Genomic DNA, 8,100 nt, shown 5'->3' with positions numbered 1-8,100 from the left:
CCCCTTCTCAGAATAATGTTTTTAAATGCATAAAATAAAATACATAGGATTACAAAGGAAACCTGTTGTTGTTATTGTTGTTATGTGCCTTCAAGTCGATTACGACTTATGGCGACGCTATGAATCAGTGACCTCCAATAGAATCTGTCATTAACCACCCTGTTCGGATCTTGTAAGTTCAGGTCTGTAGCTTCCTTTATGGAATCAGTCCATCTCTTGTTTGGTCTTCCTCTGTTTCTACTCCCTGCTGTTTTCCCCCTCATTATTGTCTTTTCTAGTGAATCATGTCTACTCATGATGTGTCCAAAGTATGATAACCTCAGTTTCATCATTTTAGCTTCTAGTGACAGTTCTGGTTTAATTTGTTCTAACACCCAATTATTGGTCTTTTTCGCAGTCCATGGTACGCACAAAGCTTCCTCCAACACCACATTTCAAATGAGTTGATCTTTCTCTTATCTGCTTTTTTAACTGTCCAACTTTCACATCCATATATAGAGATTGGGATTTGAGGACCTTTTCTAGTTCTCCCATAGCTGCCTTCTGATTTCTTGACTATTGTCTCCATTTTGGTTAATGACTATGCCAAGGTATTGATAATCCTTGACAAGTTTAATGTCCTCATTGTCAACTTTAAAGTGACATAAATCTTCTGTTGTCATTGCTTTAGTCTTTTTGACGTTCAGCTGTAGTCCTGCTTTTGTGCTTTCCTCTTTAACTTTCATCAGCATTCATTTCAAATCATTACTGGTTTCTGCTAGTAGTATGGTATCGTCTGCATATCTTAAATTATTGATATTTCTCCCTCCAATTTTCATACCTCCTTTATCTTGGTCCAAACCCACTTTCCGTATGATATGTTCTGCGTATAGATTAAACAAATAGGGTGATAAAATACACCCCTTTCCGATTGGGAACCAATTGGTTTCTCCATATTCTGTCCTTACAGTAGGCTCTTGTCCAGAGTATAGGTTGCGCATCAGGACGATTAGATGCTGTGGCATTTCTTTTATTTATTTTTTTTTTTTCAATAATTTTTATTCAGATTTTCATAAAACATACAAAACAAAATCATAAAACATTCAAAGACAAAAAACAAAATCAAAAATAGTTAAACAAAAAGAAAAAAAGAAAAAAAAAACAAAAATAAAAAATAAAGAGTAAAATATTGACTTCCCATTTGTCAAAGATCAAATCAGTTATAAGTCTATAATATATAACAATCCTGTCTCTTAAGTCATATTATAAAATCACTTTCCTCCAGTAGTTATCTTACTTAATCATCAAATCTCATAAACATTACTTTATTCTTTCCACAAAAAGTCAAAGAGAGGTTTCAATTCTTTAAGAAATATATCTATCAATTTTTTTTTCCAGATAAGCATATCGATTAATCCATCTCATTACTAATTATGATAATCTTATTGTCATAACCATAGTCAAAATAAACATTTCAATTAATCCATCACATCAGAATCTGTTAGGTTCAGTAATTTCAGTAGCCATTGTTCTATTATCTCTATTAGTTCCATTTTCCATCTTCCATCTTCAGTAGTCTTGTTAAGTCCAGTAATTTCAATATCCAATCTTCCATTATCAGTATTCCATAATAATCTTGCTGTCAAAGCCATAGTCATATAGTAAGAGTCTGATGGGAATTACCTCTATCCCAAATATTTTCTTGCCATCCATTCTGAATAGGTTGCTGAAATACTGCTGTAAAATCATATCTCTGTTCTTTTTTTCAAAATACACTGGGTCATCTCTTAAAAGTTTTTCCATTGTCACATGGCTGCAGTTAATTCCATAGATTTTCTCTATATTGGGCTCCATCACATCATTCCAGTCCAGAAGATAATCCATGCCATTGATAACTTTATCTCTAGAATCTTCATTAATTTCTTCAGAGATAACATTGAGTTCCAAACAATAGATTTTATTTCTAAAGTCCATAGACTCCAAATCTTGTTCCTGTTCCACGTTTGTTCCAATCTCCGGGATCTCCTCTCTCACAGGGACCCCTATTCCAGTCTCCAGGGTCTCCTCTCTCACAGGGACCCCTGTTCCAATCTCCGGGGTCTCCTCTCTCACAGGGACCCCTTCCAGGGTCACCTCTCTCACAGGGACCCTTATGTCTTTAATCTCCTGCTTCATTTTACTCAATTCAATTTTCGTTATCTCAATCTCATCCATTATTTTCTGAAACATAGTTATTTCCAGATTCTCAGCCACTTTCTTAATTGCCATTTTAAAAGAAAAATATAGGAAAACCACTTCTTATTTCAGCAACAATTGGGTTAATACTCCAAACTTGGTGACATCACAGTATAAACAGAGCAGACAGCCTTATCTCTCCAATAGTTAAGTAAACAAAATGCAGTTCCCAGGATCGAAACAATTAATGGCAATCGTCAAGAAACAGATTCGTCAAAATAAAATAGACCAAAAAGAGAGTAGTCTCAAAACAGTATAATATTTTTCAAAATAAAAATCTGGAATAGAAATCCCTCTTCTGTGTATATCTTTAGAATGCAAATCCAGGACAGCTTTTTGCAACAAAAACAGAGATAAGCTATTAATTAGTGCGTAGCAGAGAGAAGTTACGGCTCCCCAGTGAGATGTCAAAAACCGATCAATCTGGCAAATCTCTTTTAAACAGCAACAATTTAAGTCAAGTAAAAGAAAAATATAGAAAGAAGGGTGCTTGCCTGTTAGTGCGTTCTCTCTTAGAAGATAAGATGAACGTTCGCTTTAACAGATAGAGCTTGCTGTTGAAAATCCGTCCCACCTTCGTCGGCTGGACCTCGTCCCATAAATTAATGAGATCTGGTCGTCCCAACAAAAATAGGCTTTGAGGTTAATCTCTTCGTTTCTCCCTACCCGGGAGAAGTTTAATCAGTCAAAAAAAAAAGAAAAAACTGACTGATATATCTGAATAAGCTTCTTTTGAGGCAGGAGCCCGTCTCAAAAGCAGGCACAGGCTAAGTCACCCTTCCCGGAAGTCGCTGTGGCATTTCTTTTAAAGCATTCCATAGTTTTTCATGATCTAAGTACATCTTAAGCATCTTAAGCTACACATCTAAGTAGCCTAAAACAACATTAAAAATAAACAAACACAGAGGTAGTAGAATAATTATTTTTATCCATAAGATAGCAATGGTGGTCTCTCCACTGGTAAGGGAGGTGGGAAGGGAGGCAGAGGCCACTACTGATATCTTTGCACGTCAAACCAAGTGCAACCCCCCCACTCAGCCAGCCAGCATAATCTCTTTCACTTAACCACCTCCTAGACCCTGCCCTGCCACCAACTAAGGGACACTCACCCAAGCAAACATTTTCCCCTGAGATGCAAAGAAGTTAAAATGCAGCACAGTAGCCAGAGAGGGTGGTGGAGGCCACATTGGGTGTCAAGTGCAACCACAGTATTCTCTCTCTCTCCCTCTCTCTCTCTCTCTCTCTCTCTCTGTCTCACTCACTCACTCACTCACACACACACACGTCATATTTCACCTCCACAGTTCTTTATCTCCATTCTGCTGCTGCTGCCTCCTCCTTTATCCATGTTTTTGCCCTCCTGCTCAATTTCCCCTCCATTCTTCACCACTACCATCCATTTTTAAAACAATTGTTTTCTCCACTCCACCCCGTCTCACTCTCCGCCTCCTCCCTCGTCGCCTCCTACCCATCCACAGAGCATGAGGAAAGAGTGACCCTACACAGAAGCCGAGTTTGAGGCACATTATTTTCATCCACAGATCAGAGGAGCAGAAGACTTCCCCTGCTTTCCCCCCAAGTAATGCCCCAAAGTAATGCTGGAAACATTACAATTACTCCACAAAAGTAATAAGATTACTCCTAGTTCTATTACAATCAAAATGTAAAGGAATTACCACTTGTTCCTCAAAAAAGTAATGAATTACAAGTAATTTCTTACTTGTAACGAATTACTTCCAAGCTCTGATGTCTGTGTAAATAGCAATGAGTGATGACGACGTGAGGAGCTTCCTTTTTCACTAAAGTAGCAAAACCAGATGTATTACCAAGCACTGCAGGAGCTTCATCTGTGCAAAGTGTATGCAGCTTTTCTTTCCAGTCAAAGTTTTGTTTGGCAAAAAAACTTTCTACCATTTCCAAAATGTCGACGGCCTTTGTAGTTTCTAAAAGGGACTCACAAAATAAGAATTCTTCTTTGATGGCGTCAGCATGCACATAGCGAACAAAAACAAGGAGCTGCTACATTGGGAGATGTCTGTAGTTTCATCCAGTTGCATACTGAAGGGGAATGGCAAGGCTGCTAATGCCTTGATGACCTGCTTCAAAATGTTAAAAGAAATATTTGGTTTGGTGGCTGAACAACTACTAGGCGCAGAGTTGCCTGATAGTTGGCCAGCTACGTCTGTAGACAGGAAGACTGCGATAATGTGCGATCTAGCGAAGGGTCTAATAACGACCGTAATTTTGAAGTAGTGATGAGCAAAAATGATATTTTGAGATATCTGCAACAACTGTAATGTGACATGAAAATATCTGTGATTTCTATTGGTGATAAAGTCACAGGTACTGCTAATATTACTGTGGTTTGTTGCCTACATTCATTATTGAAGGAAATGCTAAATTTCAGTTAGACTCTAGCTGTTAGAAGTTAGAGAAAATAAAGATGTATTTTTTTCCCCATTCAAGTTCACGGACCCCCTGAAATCTATCCATGGACTCCTTTGGGGTCTGTGGACCCCAGGTTAAGAACCCCGGCTGTAAGGTAACATTGGTTGTACGTTGGGAAATGTTTGTAAGAAACATACAAAACCGAAACATGTTGCTTGCATAAGTATTCAGCCTGCACACAATAATATTTGGTAGAGTCACCTTTTGGTGCAATAACAGCTTTTAGTCTTTTGGGGTAAGTATGTACCAGCTTCACACACAGTGTTGGAGGGATTTTAGCCCATTCTTCTTGGCAGATACGCTCCAGGTCGTTCAGGTTGGTTGGACATGGCTTGTGGACTGCAATTTTCAAAGAGTGCCTAATTTTCAATGGGATTGAGATTAGGACTTTGACTGGGCCACTGTAGACATTCACCTTTTTGTTCTTGAGCCACTCCAATGTTGCTTTGGCCTTGTGCTTAGGATAATTGTCCTGATGAAAAGTGAATTTCCTCCCAAGCTTCAGTTTTTTAGTGGACTGACGCAGGTTCTCTTGCAGTATTTCCCTGTATTTTGCTCCATCCATTCTTCCTTCAATTTTAACAAGATACCCAGTCCCTGCTGATGAGAAGCATCCCCACAGCATGATGCTGGCACTACCATACTTCACTGCAGCGATGGTGTGTCTTGACACAGGGGCAGTGTTAGCACAAATAGCACTTTGAGTTTTGGCCGAAAAGCTCTATCTTGATCTCTTCTGACCACAAAACCTTTTCCCACATTGCAGCTGGGGCACTCTCATGCTTTCTGGCAAACTCCAGACTTGCTTTCAGATAGTACTTTTTGAGAAATGGCTTGTTTCTTGTCACCCTCCCATACAGGTCAGTGCTATGCAGAGCTCTTGATATGGTTGACTGGTGCACCATTACTTTGCTCCCAGCCACTGAACTCTGTAGCTCCTTCAAAGTGATTGTTGGCCTCTCTGTGGCTTCTCTCACAAATCTTCTTGTTCGAGTGCTGAGTTTTGAGGGACGGCCTTTTCTTGGCAGTGCCTGGGTGGTGTAATGCAGCTTCCACTTCTTGATTATTGAGCCAGCTGTGCTCACTGGGATATCCAAACACTTGGATATTATTTTGTACCCTTTTCCTTTGTTGTTGTTATGTGCCTTCAAGTCAATTATGACTTATGGTGACCCTATGAATCAGTGACCTCCAAGAGCATCTGTCATGAACCACCCTGTCCCTTTTCCTAATCTATGCATTTGTATCACATTATCTCTCACTTCTGTAGAATGCTCTTTGGTCTTCATTTTCCTTCAGATCCACAACCTGACCAATGATCCTTCAGCAGCGGGGGTTTTATCCTGACAATGTGACAGCAACTTTAATGGTTCACAGGTGGAGGCCGATGGTAAGGTAATTGTGTCCTCTATAAGGCAGTTTCTTTCATCTGTGCAAACTGGGAGCTTCCACAGCACAGGGGTTGAATACTTATGCAAGCAACATGTTTCAGTTTTTTATGTTCCTTACAAACGTATACCAACATAAAACCGATGTCACCGTACAATAATTGATTTTGAGTGTCAGTGTTTCAAAATAAAATATTATACAGAACAAAATTACAATGTACCATTTGTAATTCAGTAATATGAGAGCATTTGTCAGGGTCTGATTACTTTTGCAAGGCACTGTGTATATATATATATATATATATATATATAATTAATTCCATTTATTAGTAGCATAATAAAATATTTATCTAGCCAACATACAGTACACAACATTAGAACAATGAGCAAAAATGCACCCAACAGCAATTGACAATCAGAATCCTATTGCAGATTGTCCAGAGATCTACCAATAGCACCTGATTTTGCTCACTCTTTCTGAATCATACACTATTCAGACATTTGATCTACTTACATGAATAGTATGACACGTGAAGTCGTCTCACATAGAAAATAGTAGAAGGTGACTAGAAATACCACTAGTCACAGAAGTAGCCATTGTGGTCTTGCATGTGTCCCCACTTTAGGCATTAATGTATGCACTAAAACACAACCTTGCAGATCACTTAGTTCAATGTCCTGCTAGGGTTGGGAGAGAAGTTTGATTCAGTTCGCATTTCAAGGCAAATCTTATCAAATTTGCAGTTTCTGAAACTGCATAAGAACTGAAACACAGCCATCCTTCAAAATTTGCACTTATTTGAATTTTGTGATGCATTTCACCAACCAAACAATGCTTATATATATTATATAAAGTGTGCATAAAAATGTATATGTGTGAAAAATAACATACCAAGGTGCATTATGACAAGAAATTGCTTGTAAAATGTGTACATTAGGAAAAGCTGTCTACAAAAATATGTTTATTAGTAGAAATTTGCACTAAAATGCGGTGGAATTTTCATAGGGATTTTTTAAAAAAGAAATGTCGCAAATTGCTGCAGAAATGTGGAGAACTGAATTTAATATTTAGAAAAATGAGAAACTGAGAGAACTGAAATTGACAGATATTTTCCTGCCTCTACATGTTATCCCCCTCCCCCATTACCAATATACAGTTGCACACCTTGAGCCCATGAAGATGTTACTGTACCTAGATAACCACCCTAACATTGCTCACGTCAGTAGCATCTGTGAGTTGGTTTAAATGTTATTTCACTGCTGATGCATATGCAAGTACTCTACATGCTTAATATGTGACATCTGAAGTAAAATGCATGGCAGAGTACGGCAGCTCCATTATTAGAAAAATCTCAAAGATGAAGCTTTTGTACATAAGTCACAGTTGTAATCTTCCATTTGTCTCCCCCTTCAGCTTTTAATTTATGCACACAAAGCTGAACTTTTAAAAACTATTATCTGCACTGGCTCTGGTGCAGACCCACAGAAACTGCAGCACTAACATCCCTGACCAGGTCTTCAATCTTATGCCTGTCTGCAGGGCCAGCTCCAGGCATGCCGGGTCCCTTGGGCATCAGCTTGCCCTGGGCCCCGGTGTGTGTGTGCTAGCACAAACACGTGTGGCTCACGCGTGGCTCGCACGTGGCCCCCCACGCCCCCCATCTACCTGTCTCTTGTCTTTTACCATTGCCCTTAATGAAGATGGCGGCTGCGGTTTCCCTAAGGGGATGAAGCTTCCGCCGCCATCTTTGTTGATGGCACATGTGCGTGCTACACGCGCACATCTCTGCCATCAGCTAAGATGGCGGCCACGGCTTCAGTACCTTAGGGAAACTGCAGCTGCCATCTTCATTAAGGGCAATGGTAAAAGACAGGAGACAAGTAAGTGATGCAAGGGAATGGCAGGCAGGCGGATGGTGCCGTGGATCGCGGAAGGGGAGCAGAGGGCCCCTCAGGGCCTCCTGCAGCTCAGGGGCCCTCAGGCCAGTGCCCCACTTGGCCGCCCTTTAGAACCGGCCCTGCCTGTCTGTTCAAAAGTACGCCCCACTGA

Source organism: Rhineura floridana, chromosome 1 (genome assembly GCF_030035675.1).
Source record: "Rhineura floridana isolate rRhiFlo1 chromosome 1, rRhiFlo1.hap2, whole genome shotgun sequence".
NCBI classification, from domain to species: domain Eukaryota; kingdom Metazoa; phylum Chordata; class Lepidosauria; order Squamata; family Rhineuridae; genus Rhineura; species Rhineura floridana.
Note: the sequence above shows the minus strand (reverse complement) of the source record.